The sequence below is a fragment of the Chiloscyllium plagiosum genome, unplaced genomic scaffold (genome assembly GCF_037043375.1).
Source record: "Chiloscyllium plagiosum isolate Xiang-an unplaced genomic scaffold, Cpla_swu_hap1 HiC_scaffold_45, whole genome shotgun sequence".
In the NCBI taxonomy this organism is placed as follows: Eukaryota; Metazoa; Chordata; class Chondrichthyes; order Orectolobiformes; family Hemiscylliidae; genus Chiloscyllium; species Chiloscyllium plagiosum.
The window spans coordinates 21,129,796-21,150,257 of record NW_028270183.1 but is presented as its reverse complement, the minus strand read 5'-3'; positions in this window follow the sequence as shown (position 1 = coordinate 21,150,257).

Genomic DNA, 20,462 nt, shown 5'->3' with positions numbered 1-20,462 from the left:
AATCCTCGTCGGATTGCATTCTGGAACAGGATGGAGGGGCTTGAATAACTCACACCTGTCCACCATCTACAAGGCACAAGTCAGGAGTGTGATGGAATACTCCCCCATTGCCTGGATGGACAACAACACTCACCTAGCTCAATACCATCCACGTCAAGGTTGTTTATTTACAAGGTGCACTGCAGCAACTCACACTGGCTTCATCAAGAGGTCAGGGCTGCAAGTTGCCCTCCAAACCACTCAGCCCTCTGACGTGGAAATATATCACCATTCCTTCAATGCCGCTGAATGAAAATCTTGGCCCTCCCTGCCTAACAGTAGATATCCCTCCAGCACATGGACTGCAGTAGTGCAAGAAGACAGCCCACCACCACTTTTCATAAGAACAGATATGCACCGACAATAAATGTTGGCCAAGCCAATGATAACAACATCCCATGAAAGAATTTTAAAAAGAACTACTCCCCCATCTCTGCATTGAAATGCTTTTCATTCAATGAACTCCAACGCAAGAGCATCCCACGGTCAATCAGGTCATATAACCTTCTCACTGAGTCATCAAGGCCATCATGCCGGGCCAAGTGAAAATGTTTGCGTTTTCAGCAGCCTTCATGTTAAAAAGTTGATTCCTTGTTAATATTGCATCAGTACACTAGGCGAGATGCCACAAACTAGAAAGTAGGAATCAATCCAATCTTTTTTCTCTGTCACGCAAACAGTAATGGACTATAAATCATGTTAAGTTTCACTGTGTCCAAAGTTAAAGATACTTAAAGTTTAAAGCAGATACTTAAAGTTTAAAGTTCCCAGATATTGAGAAATGGAATAGGATAAACGATATTATACAAGTTCATTACTCAACTCTCCTTCAGTTTGGTACTGATCTCAATAACTAAATCAAATTGAAGTCTGTTGACTTGGTTGACCCTGTCTTTGAAACTTCCTTTAATTTTGAGCAAAAATGAGAATTCTATGCTCCTCTAATTCCAGTTCCTTCATCCAATCATTAGCAGCCATCCCTTCCTTTTCCCCAGTTCTGAAATTCCTTCCTTAACCATTCTCAATTTCTCTTTAAAAAGCTACTGAAGATCCCCAGCTCTTTCACCAAGATTTTGTCCAATAATCAGAATATCTCTTTATATGAACACATGAAACAGGGACTAGCCCCTCATTCCTGTTCTGCCATTCAATAAGTTGGTGACTGATCTGTTTCTATTCCAAATTCCACTTTCCCAGCTGCTCACCGGTAATGTCTGATTCTCTGCCGAAGAAGAATGTACCTGCTATCACCTTAAAAGTATTCAATGACCCTGTTCCTATTGCCTTCTGAAGCTCAGAGTTCCAAAATTATATAATCTGCTGAAAGATACAATATCTCCATGTCTCTGTCCTGAAGGGTGACCCTAATTTTTAGTGTCTCCTGGTTCTGGACTCACTCACTAAAGGAAATATCATTCCTATTTGTCAAGAGTATTGAGCATGTTATAAACTTAAATCAAGTCACCCCTCTCATACTTTCTGAACTCCAGTGAAAACGAGCCCAGACTGTGCAAATACAGCTGGTAAAAAAGCACAGCAGATCAAACAGCAACGGAAGAGCAGGAAAGTCAACACTTTGCGCAGGGCCCTTCACCTGGTCTGGGAAAGGGGTAAGTGGCGAAGAAATAATTGTGGGGGTGGGGTGGGGGGGGGGGGGTAGTGAGGTTGGGGGAAAGGTAGATGGAATGGTGATATGTGAATGCAGGTAGGAGTCGATGATGATAGGTCAGTGGGAAGGATTAAGCAGATAGGTGGAAAGGAAGATGGACAGGTCAGGACAAGTTAAAGGGGTTTTGCAGAGATGAGAGCTGGACGTAGGCTGAGGTGGAGGGTGGGTGATTTGGAAGCGGGTGAGTTCTATGTTGAGGCCATAAGGTTGTACGGTCCGAGGTGGAAGATGAGGTGTTCTTTTTTCAGTTCACATGTGGCCTTATTCTGATGGTGGAGGAGGCCCCCTACACTTCACCTCATACCTGCCCCTACACCTCCCCTCATACCTGCCCCTACACCACCCCTCATACCTGCCCCTACACCTCCCTCCATACCTGCCCCTACACTTCCCCCATACCTGCCCCTACACTTCCCCCATACCTGCCCCGACATCCCCCCTCATACCTGCCCCTACATCTCCCCTCATACCTGCCCCTACACAACCCCTCATACCTGCCCGACGTCTCCCTCATACCTGCCCCTACATCTCCCCTCATACCTGCCCCAACGTCTCCCTCATACCTGCCCCGACATCTCCCTCATACCTGCCCCTACATCTCCCCTCATACCTGCCCCTACATCTCCCCTCATACCTGCCCCTACATCTCCCCTCATACCTGCCCCTACATCTCCCCTCATACCTGCCCCTACATCTCCCCTCATACCTGCCCCTACATCTCCCCTCATACCTGCCCCTACACAACCCCTCATACCTGCCCCGACATCTCCCTCATACCTGCCCAACATCTCCCTCATACCTGCCCAACATCTCCCTCATACCTGCCCCTACATCTCCCTCATACCTGCCCCTACATCTCCCTCATACCTGCCCCTACATCTCCCTCATACCTGCCCCGACATCTCCCTCATACCTGCCCAACATCTCCCTCATACCTGCCTGACATCTCCCTCATACCTGCCCCGACATATCCCTCATACCTGCCTGACATCTCCCTCATACCTGGCCCTACACCACCCCTCATACCTGCCCCTACACCACCCCTTATACCTGCCCCTACATCTCCCCTCATACCTGCCCCAACACCACCTCTCATACCTGCCCCTTCACCTCCCCTCATTCCTGCCCCAACACCTCGCCCCATATCTGCCCCTACAACTCCCCCCATACCTGCCTCTACACTTCCCCACATTCCTGCCCCTACACCTCCCCTCATATCTGCCCCTACACCTACCCTCATACCTGCCCCTACACCTCCCCCATATCTGCCCCTACAACTCCCCCCATACCTGCCTCTACACTTCCCCTCATTCCTGCCCCTACACCTCCCCTCATACCTGCCCCTACACCTACCCTTATACCTGCCCCTACACCTCCCCCACACCTGCCCCTACACCTCCCCCCATACCTGCCCCCTGCACCTCCCCACATACCTGCCCCTACACCTCCCCTCACACCTGACCCTACACCTCCCCCATACCTGCCCCTACACCTCCCCCCATACCTGCCCCCGGCACCTCCCCACATACCTGCCCCTACACCTCCCCTCACACCTGACCCTACACCTCCCCCATACCTGCCCCTTACACTTCCCCTCACACATGCCCCCTGCACCTCCCCTCATGTCTGCCCTTACACCTCCCCTCATACCTGCCCCAACAGCTCCCCTCACACCTGCCCCGACACCTCCCCTCGTACCTGCCCCTACACCTCCCCTCATACCTGCCCCTACATCTCCCCTCATAACTGCCCCTACACCTCCCCCATACCTGCCCCTACACCTCCCACCATAACTGTCGCTATATCTCCCCTCACACCTGCCCTTACACCTCCCCTCATACCTGCCCCTACACCTCCCCCCATACCTGCCCCTACATCTCCCCCCATACCTGCCCCTTACACTTCCTCTCACACATGCCCCCTGCACCTCCCCTCATGTCTGTCCCTACACTTCGCCTCATACCTGCCCCTACACCTCCCCTCATACCTGCCCCTACACCTCCCCCCATACCTGCCACTACATCTCCCCCCATACCTGCCCCTTACACTTCCTCTCACACATGCCCCCTGCACCTCCCCTCATACCTGCCCCAACAGCTCCCATTACACCTACCCCGACACCTCCCCTCGTACCTGCCCCTACACCTCCCCTCGTACCTGCCCCTACACCTCCCCTCGTACCTGCCCCTACATCTCCCCTCATACCTGCCCCTACATCTCCCCTCATACCTGCCCCTACACCTCCCCCATACTTGCCCCTACACCTCCCACCATAATTGTTGCTACATCTCCCCTCATACCTGCCCTTACACCTCCCCTCATACCTGCCCCTACACGTCCCCTCACACCTGCCCCTACACCTCCCCTCACACCTGTCCCTAGATCTCCCCTCATACCTGCCCCTACACCTCCCCTCACACCTGCCCCTACACCTCCCCTCACACCTGTCCCTAGATCTCCCCTCATACCTGCCCCTACACCTCCCCTCACACCCGCCCCTACACCTCCCCTCACACCTGTCCCTAGATCTCCCCTCATACCTGCCCCTACACCTCCCCTCACACCTGCCCCTACACCTCCCCTCACACCTGTCCCTAGATCTCCCCTCATACCTGCCCCTACACCTCCCCTCACACCTGCCCCTACACCTCCCCTCACACCTGTCCCTAGATCTCCCCTCATACCTGCCTCTACACCTCCCCTCACACCTGTCCCTACTCCTCCCCCATACCTGCCCACTACACCTCCCCCATACCTGCCCCTACACCTCCCCTCACACCTGCCCCTACAACCCCCCTCATAACTGACCCTACATGTCCCCTCATATCTTCCCATACACCTCCCCTCATCAATATCCCCCTCTTACCTGCTCCTCTACCTCCCCTCATACCTGCCCCTATACCTCCCCTCATACCACCTCCCTCATACCTGCCTCTACACCTCCGCTCTTACCTGCTCCCTCATACCTGCCCTTACACCTCCCCTCTTACCTGCCCCCCTCATACCTGCCCCTACACTTCCCCTCATACCTGCCCTTACACCTCCCCTCATATCTGCCCCTACACCTCCCCCCTTACCTGTCCCCTCATACCTGCCCCTACACTTCCCCTCATACCTGCCCCTATACCTCCCCTCATACCTGCCCCTACACCTCCCCTCATACCTGCCCCTATACCTCCCCTCATACCTGCCCCTACACCTCCCCTACACCTGCCCCTACACCTCCCCTCATATCTGCCCCTACACCTCCCCTCATACCTGCCCCTACACCTCCCCTCATACCTGCCCCTACACCTCCCCTCTTACCTGCCCCCCTCATGCCTGCCCCTACACTTCCCCTCATTCCTGCCCCTATACCTCCCCTCATACCTGCCCCTACACCTCCCCTCATACCTGCCCCTACACCTCCCCTACACCTGCCCCTACACCTCCCCTCATATCTGCCCCTACACCTCCTCTCATACCTGCCCCTACACCTCCCCCATACCTGCCGCTACACTTTCCCTCTTACCTCTGCCCAAGGCCCCAAATTTTAATTCCAAGTCCGTGCATACCCTCTGACCTGATTTATTACATCCTTTGCTCCTGATGTGGTCTCCTTTACGTTGGAGAGACCGAGTTCAAACTTGGGGTCTGGTTCTGGGAACTTCTATGGTTCATATGCTCCAATCAATCCCGCCTTCCAGTTGTCATCCAGATCAACATCCCCTCCCACTCAGCCAATGACATGCCCATCCTCTGCCGTCAAATTAAGGCCACACATAAACTGTGTGGCCTTCAGGAACTTATAATCTTATGGCCTCAATGTAGAATTCACCAGCTTCAAAATCTCCCCTCCCCCGACCTCATTTCCCAGAACCAGCCTTCCCTGTCAGCCCCGTCCCCTTGACCTGACCTAATCTGTCCATCTTTCTTCCCACCTATCCACCCCACCCTTCCCACTGACCAATTCCCATTCACTTTCTACCTACATCCACCTATTGCCATCCCGTCTACCTTTCCTCCAGCCCCAAGCCCCCTCCCTCCATTTATTTCTCAGCCAGCTTCGCCCTCCCCAGCTCTGATGAAGGGTCCTGCCGAAACATCGACTTCCCTGCTCCTCTGACGCTGCTTGACCTGCTGTGTTTTATCAACTCTGACTTTCCAGCAGCTGCAGTCTTCACTATCTCCAGGCTGTCCAAGTATCCTCATTAGACAACAGCTCTGTCCAGGTCTCATCCTAATAACCCTTTTCTGAACGACCTCCAATGCATTGGCGAGACTAATATTCACAGTGTGCTCTCACCGATGCCTGAAGCATGACTACCTTACTTTTATCTTCAATTCCTCTTGGAATAAAAGATGGAATTCCATGAGCCTTCTTAATTACTTGCTGTACCTACATACTAACTTTCTGTGACTCATGAACTAGAAAACCACAATCCGTTTACAGTTTCCCATTCTCTATTTAAGTAGCACATTACTATTTACATGCCAAACTGCCAAATTATTTCTCACTCCCACTCACTTAATTTATTGATATCAGTCTGTCTCCTTTAATCACCTTCATAGGACACTTTCTTCCTCATCAACTGCAAATTCAGCTCTAAGTCATTGATATAAATTGTAAAAGGTTGTGGCTCCGACAACAATCCCAGGGGGATGTCCTTCATCAGATGCTGCTTGTGTGAAAAATGCCCACTTATACTGACTCTCTTTATTTTCAGCCAACCAGTCAAACATCCATCCAACAGAAATTGCTGGAAAAGCTCAGTATAACTGGCAGCATCAGTGGAGAGTTAACATTTCAGTTCCAGTGACCCTTCCTCAGAACTGTTGATAGCTCGGAAGATGGTGGCTTATACGCAGAAGATAGGGTGGGGTGAGGGGTTAAGGAGTAAAGGATAGTTAGGAATAAAGCCCAAAGAGAGAGAAGAACAGTTGGACAGAAAAAGGAATGGAATCAGTCAGGCTAGGAGCGTGAATAGCTAGTAATGGGTGGCTAATAATGGGTTGTGTGTAATGGCAGATTTTGTGATAACCAGGACTGGTGTGTGGGAGTTGGTGTAAGGACATGGGAGATGACTCAAGCCCTAAACGTGTTTTCAATGGCCTTCCATTCGATGAGCTCTTGCTTTGTTCTATAACCTTTCTGTGGCACCCTGCCAAGTACTTCCTGGAAATCCAAGCACATTGCATTAGTGTTCTCCCCTTTATCTACAGCATGTGCTACTTTGTCAATAAAATCCAAAGAAATGAGCGAAACATGATTTCCCTTTGACTAAACCCATGGTGACTCTTCCTGATTCTCTAAGTGTGGAGCTACAATTGCTGTAATGATTGATTCGAACACTTTCCCCACGACAGACAAAAATTAACTGGCTTATTCTTTCCTGTGTTTTGCCTCCTTTTCTCTTTGAGTAGAGGGGTTATACTTACTACATTTCTGTCGAATAGAATCTTCCTAGAATTTTGGAAAATGAACACCCCAATGCCTGTACTACCTCTTTAGCCACCAATTTTAAAAAAGTCAGAAGACACGTGATCCCAGGTTATGGTCTAACAGGTTTATTTGGAATCACAAGCACTCAGAGCGCAGTTCCTTCATCTGATGAATGAGTTGCACTCTGAAAGCTTGTGATTCCGAATAAACCTGTTGGACTATAACCTGGGATCATGTAACTTCTGATTTTGTCTATCCCAGTCCAACGCCAACACCTCCACACCATGACCAGCTAGGGTGTGGATGATCAGGATCAGAAGACTAATAGTTTGGTGTCAGCTTGTACCTGACAATGGCGCTGTGAAACAACCCTGTGCAGATGCAGGTTGTTGTGATAAGTGCTGAGCCAAACTTGGATCTTGCTGGAACTTTCGGAAGGGGCGTTTCACATTGCCATGAATTTGTTGACTCAAGAATTGGAGCAATAGTATCTCCTCACAGAAATATTGAGAAATGTACTTGTAGCAGACAGGAGAATGGGGATTGAGCACAGAAGAATAGATAAATGCAGTTCTTGCAGTCACCGATGTCAGAAATCCCACCTCAATCCTGCACTCATTGCACTACTAAAGCTTGGCACGTTTGAAGGCACTGATGGTACTCCCTGAGAGGGGCAGCTTGGCACAGCAGGGAGATGTAAATCACGCCCGATGCCGTAAGAATAGACCCTTCCTTTCCTGGGAGCCTTTCCTCAGGCGATTTGCAATATCCTCGAGGGCAGGAGAGGAATTGGCACAACATATGTCATGGATCTGGGACAGCAGGTCCTCGAAGCTGACATCACACTGACTCAATCTGCCTGCACCCTGCTTACACTTGCCAACAGTAGCTGACTGGAGCCAAATTTGACTCCGACAATTGGCAGAGCGGAAACCAAACCCTTCATTTCGGACGGACGGAACCTGGAATGGGAAGCGACAAGTCTCTCCTTTTGAACAATGCTGAGATGAGACCCGCATTCCCCCCACACCACAGACACACACATCCTCTTTCCCAAGGAAGGTCAACCGTTGGTCAGATATTGCAGAGAACCCAAGATGTCTCTTCTGGCTAAAATTCAAATTTAAAACCTAAAGACAACCAGCCAATCATGAAAGATGTTAAAATTTGATCTTACTGTCAGAATCATAGAGTCATACAGCCCTGAAACAGACCCTTTGGTCCAACCAGTCCATACTGACCATAATCCCAAATTAAACTAGTCGCACCTGCCTGCTCCTGGTCCATATCCCTCCAAAACTTTCCTATTCATGTATCTATCCAATTACCTTTTAAACATCGTAATTGTACCCACACCCACCACTTCCCCAGGAAGTTCATTCCACACGCGAACCACTTTCTATGTAAAATGTTTGCCCCTCATATCGATTTTAAATCTCTCTCCTCTCACTTTAAAAATGTACCCCTTAGTATTGAAACTCTCCATCCGAGGGAAAGCACGACTGCCATTAATTCTATTGGTATCCCTCATTATATTATTAGCTTCTATCAGATCGTCTTTCAACTTCCTAGGGTCCAGTGGAAGAAGGGTCCCAGCCTATCCAGCCTTCCTTTATAATTCAAACCCTCCATACCTGGCAACATCCTGGTTAATCTCCTCGGAACCCTCTCCAGCTTCACAATATCCTTCCTATAACAGGGCAACCAAAACTGCACACAGTATTTCAGAAGCGGCTTCACTATTGGCCTGTACAACCTCAGCATGATATCCTAACTCCTATACTCAAAGGGCTGAGCAAGTGTCTTTGCTAACATTGTTGAGGTTTGCATGGTCCAAGCCTATGGGCTAAATACAGTAAAGAGGGACTAGTGTCAGTAGCAGTATTTTCATAGAATCGCTACAGTGTGGAAACAAGCCCTTCGGCCCACCAAGTCCACACTGACCCCCCGAAGAGTAACCCACCCAGACCCATTCCCCTACCCTATATTTACCCCTGACTAATGCACCCAACCAACACTGCTCTGGGCAATTTAGCATGGCCAATTCACCGAACCTGCGACTATGGGAGGAAACTGGAGCACCCGGAGGAAACCCACGCAGACACGGGGAGAACGTGCAAACTGAACACAGACAGTCCCCTGAGGCTGGGATCGAACCCGGGTCCCTGGCGCTGTGAGGTAGTAGTGCTAACCACTGAGCCATCATGCCCCCACCTCCCATGTATTTGTGGCAATACGGATTTGATACTCTTCTGTATTGCGTCCTGTTTATGATGGTTTTTTATTCTATTGTGTGGTATGAGTGTCACTTACAAGGCCAGCATTTGAATCCCATTCTGTAACTGCTCTCTGAGAAAGTGAGACACCAGAGCGATATAGAATTTGGAAACAGACCCTTTGGTCCAACTCATCCATAGCAACCAGCTATCCTAAATTAATCTGGTCCCATATCCCTGTAAGTGGATTAGTCATGCTAACTGGCGCATTGTGTTCAGGGATGTGCAGGCGAAGTGGATGAGCTGTGGGAAATGCAGGGTTACAGGGAGAGGGTGGACCTAGGTGGGATCCGCTTCAAGGGTCAGTGTGGGATCCATGGGCCGAATGGCCTGCTTCCATTACTGTAGGGATTCCATGATCTAAACCCCTCCTATTCATATACCCATCCACGTAATGGGACACTGTGCAGTTCATGTGGTATCTGTAGCCGTCCAGAGTGCCTGTGAGCTATCTGACAGAGGCCAGTTGACGGTTGCTGGATGTTTGGAGCCATGTGAAGGCCAAACGTGGGAAGGAGATTTCCCTCCTAAGAGGACAATCATGAATCAGATAGGTTTTCCCAGAAATCAATGGTAGATTCAGTAGCTTTCAATCTCAGATCTATTAATTCTGTGACCCTAGTGCATTAGCGCCAGCCCCTGGAATGCAGTGACATCACACCCCCAACAAGCAGCATGATGGGACATGGCAATGCCACCAACATTTCTTTGATTCTCTTGAACTGTTCATGGCTCTAAAGGGGTTAATGTTCATACTCCGCCTGTGACCAGAGAACAAGTGCTTGGATTTTCTGATTGCCAAATAATCATTTCTGTGGTGAGCACAGGGACCCTGCAAAATCATAGTAGACTCTGAAGAAATTGCTCAGAAATTGAACTTTACGGTGGGCAAATCCCCTTTCGTATCTTCCAGAATCTTCCGTACATCGCTATTTCAATCAGAGAATTTGGAGGTTTTCAATGGAATGATGTAAATAATTACTGAGGAAAAGTTAGACAGTTAAATCAAAGAGAATTGTAGGTCTATCTACAGCACGTGGTGGTTTAAGAAGGCAGCTCACCACCACCTTCTCAAGGGTCAACTCAGGATAGGCATTAACTGATGGCCCAGCCAGCAACACCCATGTCCTACAAGTGAATAAGAAAAGCACAATTTGGACAGGTACATGGATCAGAAGGGTTAAAAAAGACATGGGCCAAGCACAGGTAAGTGGGCCTAATTCAGGTTGGACCTGTTTCTGTGCTGTATACCTCTATGAGTCTGTGCCTAGTCCAACTCTTATATATCTATTCAACTGACTCCTAACTTCAAGTCCACAGGCCCTTTAAATCTCCAGACCCTGAACTGAGACACCACACTCTCCCCCGACCTGATGCCCACCCCCATCTCCCAAAACCCCTAACCAACTGCCTGACTCAACCCTTACCCAAACTACAGCTCTGAGCCTCACCCACTATCGGAATTGAACCTCCCATCTGGGCCAGACTCAACCCCAGCCCTAAATCCATGATCCCCCTGCCCTGCTGTTGGAATGTAGACCCTCCTACAGCCCCAAAACAGTATGGACGAATGCCCCTTCCCCTGATGTTGATGCACATCCTTCATCTTCCCCTCACTGAACCTGATTTCTCCCACTCATCCTGACCGACCCTCAACACTCCAATCGCTTACCTGACCCCCGTGATGCCTAGCACTCTGGCACCCAACTGACCTGGGACCTTGCCCAATTGGCACATTATCCTTGGAGACCTTACCCCCCTACCCACTTGGCACCTCTTTACCTGGCGCCGGACCTGGAATACTGGGAATGGGAGTGTGTGCAAGAGTGAGTGTGTGTGTGTGTGTGGGTATGTGTGGGTGGGGCTGTGTGAGGGAGTATGTGAGAGTTGTGTGCAAGAGAGTGTATGTGAATTAATGAGTGTTCACGGCATTGTGTGTGTGTGCATTTTTTGTGTGCAAAGTTCTGTGTGAGTGAATATATGTGACAATGTGCATCAATGTATGTGACAGTGTGTGTGAAAGAGTGAATGAGGGTAAGAGTGTGAGACAGAGTCTATGTGAGTTGTTTGTGAATCGTTGTGTGAGAGAGAGTGTGTGTGTGAGTTATGTGTGAATTTGTGTGTGCGTGTGACAGATGACTGCGGGTATGGAACAGTGTGCAAATTTGTGTGTGAGAGCGTGAGTGAATGTGTGTGACAGTGTGAATTTGTTTGCGAGACAGTATGTGTGAGAGACAGTATGTGTCTATGACAGTATGTGTGAATTTGTGTGTGAGAGAGTAAGTGAGTGTGTGTGTGTGTGAATTTGTGTGTGAGAGAGTAAGTGAGTGTGTGTGTGTGAATTTGTGTGTGAAAGAATACAGGTGAGAGAATGAGTATCTATTTGACAGTGTGTGTGAATTTGCACGTATGTGACAGCGTATGTGATTGGAGTGCAAGGGTGCTTCAGTAAATATGTGAGAGTATGTGTCAGTGCATGTGTGTCAGAGAACATGAGTGTGTGCTGGTTCTCACAGGAAGCTCTCAGTCCTCCTGGCTTGGAACTGGAGCTGGTTCTGCGCTGTGACGTGTGTTTTGATTTTGTGCCAAAGTTAGCAGTAACACCAGAACAGGGGATTGTCAAAGTCCCAATCTGTAACCACTGCTGGGCACCACAAAGCCAATAACTCTCTAATGTAATTACATGGTAATTATTCCATCATTATTACTATAACAGGAAATGTGTATATAATTATAGCTTATTCGACAGATATTGCTCATAACTCTGTACTCCCAGTGATACAATTCACAGATTAGAAATTAAAGTTTGTTCACTACTGTGAATTACCACTTGCATTTTCTTTGGTCTTTCAGTAAACCAGGGTAGCCATTGAGTCAGTGTCAGAAAGAAATTTGAATTTCAAACTCTCTTCCACAAGTTAAAGTTGACCTGAATTGCAGGGCACTCAGGCAGTAGAGCATGTTCTCAGTCTAGTCACTGTGCTACTGTAAGCAACACCATTCGGCCAATTGTGCAGAGCAAGCTCTCACACTCGTTATGTGCTCATAGAACATAGAACATAGAAAAATACAGCGCAGTACAGGCCCTTCGGCCCTCGATGTTGCGCCGATCCAAGCCCACCTAACCTACACTAGCCCACTATCCTCCATATGCCTATCCAATGCCCGTTTAAATGCCCATAAAGAGGGAGAGTCCACCACTGCTACTGGCAGGCATTCCATGAACTCACGACTCGCTGAGTAAAGAATCTACCCCTAACATCTGTCCTATACCTACCCCCCCTTAATTTAAAGCTATGCCCCCTCGTAATAGCTGACTCCATACGTGGAAAAAGGTTCTCATGGTCAACCCTATCTAAACCCCTAATCATCTTGTACACCTCTATAAGTCACCCCTTAACCTTCTTTTCTCCAATGAAAACAGCCCCAAGTGCCTCAGCCTTTCCTCATACGATCTTCCTACCATACCAGGCAACATCCTGAACCTCCTCTGCACCCGTTTCAGTGCCTCCACATCCTTCCTATAGTATGGCGACCAAAGCTGCACACAATACTCCAGATGCGGCCATACCAGAGTCTTATACAACTGCAACATGACCTCAGGACTCCGGAACTCAATTCCTCTACCAATAAAAGCCAGTATGCCATATGCCTTCTTCACCGCACTATTTACCTGGGTGGCAACTTTCAGAGATCTGTGTACATGGACACCAAGATCCCTCTGCTCATCCACACTGCCAAGTATCCAACCATTAGCCCAGTACCCTATCTTTTTGTTACTCTTACCAAAATGAATCACCTCACACTTACCCACGTTGAACTCCATTTGCCACCTTTCTGCCCAGCTTTGCAGCTTATCTATATCCCGCTGTAACCTGACACATTCTTCCTCACTGTCAACAACTCCACCGACTTTCGTAGCATCCACAAACTTGCTCACCCAACCTTCTAGCCCCTCATCCAGGTCATTTATAAAAATGACAAACAGCAATGGTCCCAAAACAGATCCTTGCGGAACACCGCTAGTAACTGCACTCCAAGATGAACCTTTACCATCAACTACTACCCTCTGTCTTCTTCCAGCCAGCCAATTCCTAATCCAAACCTCCAACTCACCCATAATGCCATACCTCCGTATTTTTTGCAGTAGCCTACCATGGGGAACCTTATCAAATGCCTTACTAAAATCCATATACACCACATCTACCGCTTTACCTTCGTCCACCTCCTTAGTTACCTTCTCAAAGAATTCAATAAGGTTTGTGAGGCATGACCTGCCCTTCACAAAACCATGCTGACTATCCTTGATATTCCTATCCAGATGTTCATAATTCCTATCCCTTACAATTCTCTCTAAGACTTTGCCTGCAGCAGAAGTGAGACTCACTGGCCTATAGTTACTAGGGTTATCCCTACTCCCCTTCTTAAACAAGGGAACCACATTTGCTATCCTCCAGTCTTCTGGCACTATTCCTGTAGACAATGAGGACATAAAAATCAAGGCCAATGGCTCTGCAATCTCCTCCCTTGCTTCCCAGAGAATAATAGGATAAATGCCATCAGGCCCAGGGGACTTATCTATTTTCACCCTTTCCAGAATTTCCAACACCTCTTCCCTACATACCTCAAAGCCGTCCATTCTAATTAATTGTGACTCAGTATTCACATCGGCAACAATGTCCTGTTCCTGAGTGAATACTGATGAAAAGTATTCATTCAATGTCTCCCCAATCTCTTCAGCCACCACACGCAATGTCCCACTACGATCCTTGACTGGACCTATTCCTACCCTAGTCATTCTTTTATTCCTGACATAGAAAGCCTTAGGGTTTTCCCTAATCCTACCAACTAAGGACTTTTCATGTCCCCTCCTTGCTGCTCTTAGCTCTCTCTTCAGATCCTTCCTGGCTACCTTATAACTCTCAATCGCCCCAATTGAACCTTCACGCCTCATCGTTACATAGGCCGCCTTCTTCCTTTTAACAAGGGATTCCAATTCCTTATTAAACCACAGCTCCCTCACACGACCCTTTCCTCCCTGCCTGACAGGTACATACTTATCAAGGACACTCAATAGTTGCTCCTTGAACAAGCTCCACATATCAATTGCGTCCTTCCCTTGAAGCCTACTTTTCCAAGCCACGCATCCTAAGTCGTGCCTCACCGCATCATAATTTCCCTGCCCCCAGCTATAACTCTTGCCCTGCAGTGCACACTTATCCCTCTCTATCACTAGAGTAAAAGTCACCGAATTGTGGTCACTGTCCCCAAAGTGCTCACCTACCTCCAATTCTAACACCTGGCCTGGTTCGTTACCCAGAACCAAACCCAGTATGGCCTCACCTCTTGTTGGCCTGTCTACATAGATCATGGTCAGACAGTTATGATGGTCATTGAGAGATAACTTGGAAGGTGATGGCCTAGTGATATTATCTCTGGATTGCCAATCCAGAAATGGAGGTAATAGAACATAGAACATAGAAAAATACAGCGCAGTACAGGCCCTTTGGCCCTCGATGTTGCGCCGATCCAAGCCCACCTAACCTACACTAGCCCACTATCCTCCATATGCCTATCCAATGCCCGTTTAAATGCCCATAAAGAGGGAGAGTCCACCACTGCTACTGGCAGGCATTCCATGAACTCACGACTCGCTGAGTAAAGAATCTACCCCTAACATCTGTCCTATACCTACCACCCCTTAATTTAAAGCTATGCCCCCTCATAATAGCTGACTCCATACGTGGAAAAAGGTTCTCATGGTCAACCCTATCTAAACCCCTAATCATCTTGTACACCTCTATAAGTCACCCCTTAACCTTCTTTTCTCCAATGAAAACAGCCCCAAGTGCCTCAGCCTTTCCTCATACGATCTTCCTACCATACCAGGCAACATCCTGAACCTCCTCTGCACCCGTTTCAGTGCCTCCACATCCTTCCTATAGTATGGCGACCAAAGCTGCACACAATACTCCAGATGCGGCCATACCAGAGTCTTATACAACTGCAACATGACCTCAGGACTCCGGAACTCAATTCCTCTACCAATAAAAGCCAGTATGCCATATGCCTTCTTCACCGCACTATTTACCTGGGTGGCAACTTTCAGAGATCTGTGTACATGGACACCAAGATCCCTCTGCTCATCCACACTGCCAAGTATCCAACCATTAGCCCAGTACCCTATCTTTTTGTTACTCTTACCAAAATGAATCACCTCACACTTACCCACGTTGAACTCCATTTGCCACCTTTCTGCCCAGCTTTGCAGCTTATCTATATCCCGCTGTAACCTGACACATTCTTCCTCACTGTCAACAACTCCACCGACTTTCGTATCATCTGCAAACTTGCTCACCCAACCTTCTAGCCCCTCATCCAGGTCATTTATAAAAATGACAAACAGCAATGGTCCCAAAACAGATCCTTGCGGAACACCGCTAGTAACTGCACTCCAAGATGAACCTTTACCATCAACTACTATCCTCTGTCTTCTTCCAGCCAGCCAATTCCTAATCCAAACCTCCAACTCACCCTCAATGCCATACCTCCGTATTTTTTGCAGTAGCCTACCATGGGGAACCTTATCAAATGCCTTACTAAAATCCATATACACCACATCTACCGCTTTACCCTTGTCCACCTCCTTAGTCACTTTCTCAAAGAATTCAATAAGGTTTGTGAGGCATGACCTGCCCTTCACAAAACCATGCTGACTATCCTTGATCACATTATTCCTATCCAGATGTTCATAAATCCTATCCCTTACAATTCTCTCTAAGACTTTGCCCACAACAGAAGTGAGACTCACCGGCCTATAGTTACTAGGGTTATCCCAATTCCCCTTCTTGAACAAGGGAACCACATTTGCTATCCTCCAAATGTTCTGGGGTCATGGGTTTGAATCCTGCCATGGCAGATTGTGGAATTTCAATTCAATAAAACAGAATCCGGAATTCCGAGTTGAATGATTCCATTGTCGATTGTCAGAAAAACCCATCTGGTTCACTAATGCCCTTCAGAGAAGAAAACTGCCGACTTGTGACTCCAGACCCACAGCAATGTGTTTAACTCTTAACTTCCCTTTGGGCAATTAGGGAAGATTTAGGATGCATTGGATAGGGAAGGAAACTGCAGGGGATGGACACACTTGAAATGTTGAGCTCATTCAAGGAATAGGTACTGCAGGTCATTGTTAAGTATATACCTATCAAGCAGGGAGGTAGTTGTCGAGAGAGGGAGCCATGGTTTGCGAGAGAAGTTGAAGCTCTTGTCTAGAGAAAGAAGAAGGCTTATGTGAGGATGCGGCGTGAAGGCTCAGTTAGGGAGCTTGAGAGTTATAAGTTAGCCAGAGAAGATCTAAAGAGAGGGTTAAGAAGAGCCAGGAGGGGACATGAAAAGTTGTTGGTGGATAGGATCAAGGAAAACCCGAAGGCCTTCTATAGGTATATCAGGAATAAAAGAATGGCGAGGGTAAGACTAGAGCCAATCAAAGATCGTATTAGAAAGTTGTGTGTGGAATCTGAGGACATAAGGTAAGGACTTAATGAATACCTTTCGTCAGTTTTCACACTGGAAAAGGGAGATACAGGCCACTAGACTAGATGAGATTGTGGTTGACAAAGAGGAGGCTTTAGCAATTTTGGAAAATCTGAAAATAGTTAAGACCCCTGGTCCAGATGGGATTTATCCTCAGATTCAGGGAGGAGATTGCGGAGCCTTTGGTTTTGATCTTTATGTCATCATTGTCGACAGGGGTAGTGCCAGAAGACTGGAGGATAGCACATGTTGATCCCTTGTTTAAGAAGGGGAGTCAGGACAACCCTGGAAATTATGGGGAGGTGAGCCTTACTTCGGTTGTGGGTAAGGTGTTGGAAAAGATTATAAGAGATAGGATTTATAATCATCTGGAACAGAATACATTGATTGGAGACAGTCAACACGGTTTTGTGAAGGGTAGGTGATACCTCACTAACCTTATTGAGTTCTTCGGGAAGGTGACAAAATAGGTGGATGAAGCTAATGTGATTGATGTGGTGTATATAGACTTCAGTAAGGCGGTTGATAAGGTTCCACACGGTAGGCTATTGCACAAAATGGTAAAAACAATGACTGCAGATGCCGGAAACCAGATTCTGAATTAGTGGTGCTGGAAGAGCACAGCAGTTCAGGCAGCATCCAAGGACAGGCAAAATCGACGTTTCGGGCAAAAGCCCTTCATCAGGAATAAAGGCAGAGAGCCTGAAGGGTGGAGAGATAAGCTAGAGGAGGGTGGGGGTGGGGAGAAAGTAGCATAGAGTACAACAGGTGAGTGGGGGAGGGGATGAAGGTGATAGGTCAGGGAGGAGGGTGGAGTGGATAGGTGGAAAAGGAGATAGGCAGGTAGGACAAGTCATGGGGACAATGCTAAGCTGGAAGTTTGGAACTAGGGTGAGGTGGGGGAAGGGGAAATGAGGAAACTGTTGGAGTCCACATTGATGCCCTGGGGCTGAAATGTTCCGAGGCGGAAGATGAGGCGTCTGGTGGTGAGGGAACGGCGGTGAAGGAGGCCCTGGACCTCCATGTCCTCGGCAGAGTGGGAGGGGGAGTTGGAATGTTGGGCCACAGGATGGTTGATTGGCACGGGTGTCCCGGAGATGTTCCCTAAACGCTCTGCTAGGAGGCGCCCAGTCTCCCCAATGTAGAGGAGACCGCATCGGGAGTAACGGATATAGTAAATGATATTAGTGCATGTGCAGGTAAAACTTTGATGGATGTGGAAGGCTCCTTTAGGGCCTTGGATGGAGGTGAGGGAGGAGGTGTGGGCGCAGGTTTCTCAATTCCTGCGGTGGCAGGGGAAAGTGCCAGGATGGGAGGGTGGGTCGTAGGGGGGCGTTGACCTGACCAGGTAGTCACGGAGGGAACGGTCTTTGCGGAAGGCGGAAAGGGGTGGGGAGGGAAATATATCTCTGGTGGTGGGGTCTTTTTGGAGGTGGCAGAAATGTCGGCGGATGATTTGGTTTATGCGAAGGTTGGTACGGTGGAAGGTGAGCACCAGGGGCGTTCTGTCCTTGTTGCGGTTGGAGGGGTGGGGTCTGAGGGCGGAGGTGTGGGATGTGGACGAGATGCATTGGAGGGCATCTTTAACCATGTGGGAAGGGAAATTGCGGTCTCTAAAGAAGGAGGCCATCTGTTGTGTTCTGTGGTGGAACTGGTCCTCCTGGGAGCAGATACGGCAGAGGCGGAGGAATTGGGAATACGGGATGGCATTTTTGCAAGAGATAGGGTGGGAAGAGGTGTAATCCAGGTAGCTGTGGGAGTCAGTGGGTTTGTAAAAAATGTCTGTCAAATCGGTCATCATTAATGGAGATGGAGAGTTCCAGGAAGGGGAGGGAGGTGTCAGAGATGGTCTAGGTAAATTTAAGGTCAGGGTGGAATGTGTTGATGAAGTTGATGAATTACTCAACGTCCTCGGGGGAGCACGAGGTGGTGCCAATGCAGTCATCAATGTAGTGGGGGAAGATGTGGGGAGTGGTGTCGGTGTAATTACGGAAGATTGACTGTTCTACGTAGCCAACAAAGAGACAGGCATAGCTGGGGCCCATACGTGTGCCCATGGCTACCCCTCTGGTCTGGAGGAAGTCCTATCTCCTTTTCCACCTATCCACTCCACCCTCTCCTCCCTGACCTATCACCTTCATCCCCTCCTCCACTCACCTATTGTACTCTATGCTACTCTCTCCCCACCCCCACCCTCCTCTAGCTTATCTCTCCACGCTTCAGGCTCTCTGCCTTTATTCCTGATGAAGGGCTTTTGCCCGAAACATCGATTTTACTGCTCCTTGGATGCTGCTTGAACTGCTGTGCTCTTCCAGCACCACTGATCCAGAATATTGCACAAAATACAGAGTGTCAGGATTGAAGGCGATTTATTGGTTTAGATCAGAAATTGGCTAGCTGAAAGAAGTAGTGGTTGATGGGAAATGTTCATCTTGGAGCTCAGTTACCAGTGGTGTGCCACAAGGATCAGTTTTGTGGCAACTGCTATTTCTCATCTTTGTAAATGATGTGGGTGTAGAAGTATGGGTTAGTATATTTGCGGATGACACTAAGGTAGGCGGAGTTGTGGATAGTGCCGAAGGATGTTGTGAGTTACAGAGGGACATAGATAAGGATGCAGAGCTGGGCTGAGAGGTAGCAAATGGAGGTTAATGCAGAAAAGTGTGAGGTAGTACACTTCGGATGAAGTTACAGGAAAGCAGAGTACTGGGCTAATCTTGGCAGCGTAGTTGAACAGAGAGATCTCGGTATCCAGGTGCATAAATCCCTGAAAGTTGCCACCCAGGTTGATAGAGTTGTTCAGAAGGTACGCAATGTTTTGGGGTTTATTGGGAGGGGGATTGAGTTTCAGAGCCACGGGGCCATGCTTTAGCTATACAAGACATTGGTAAGGCCGCACCTGGAGTATTGTGTACAGTTCTGGTCACAGCATTATAGGAAGGATGTGGAAGCTTTGGAAAGGGTTCAGAGGAGATTTATTAGTATGTTGCTTGGTATGGAGGGAAGTTCTTATGAGGAAAGACTGTTTTCACTGGAGAGAAGAAGGCTGAGAGGTGATGTAATCGAGACATATCGGATAATCAGAGTGTTAGATAGGGTGAGCGCCTTTTTCCTTGGATGGCGAAGGCTAACACGAGGGGACATAGCTTTAAATTGAGAGGCGATAGATTTAGGATAGATATCAGGTGAAGTTTCTTTACTCAGAGAATAGTAGGGGCGTGGAAAGGCCTGCCTGCAACAGTAGTAGACTCACTGACGTTAAGGGCATTTAAATGGGCATTGGACATACATATAGATAATAATGGACATCAGATTAATTTCATAGGTCGGCGCAACATCGAGTGCTGAAGTCCTGTATTGTCTTGTAATGTTCTATGTTCTATGTAGGGGTGGGCAATAAATGCTTTCCTAGCCAGTGACATCCTCACCCTGTGAATGAATAAAGAAAACATATTGGCCCAGGACCCTGGAGCGAGCTCCACTAACCTTCATCTCTAATTGCCCAGACGGCAGTTAA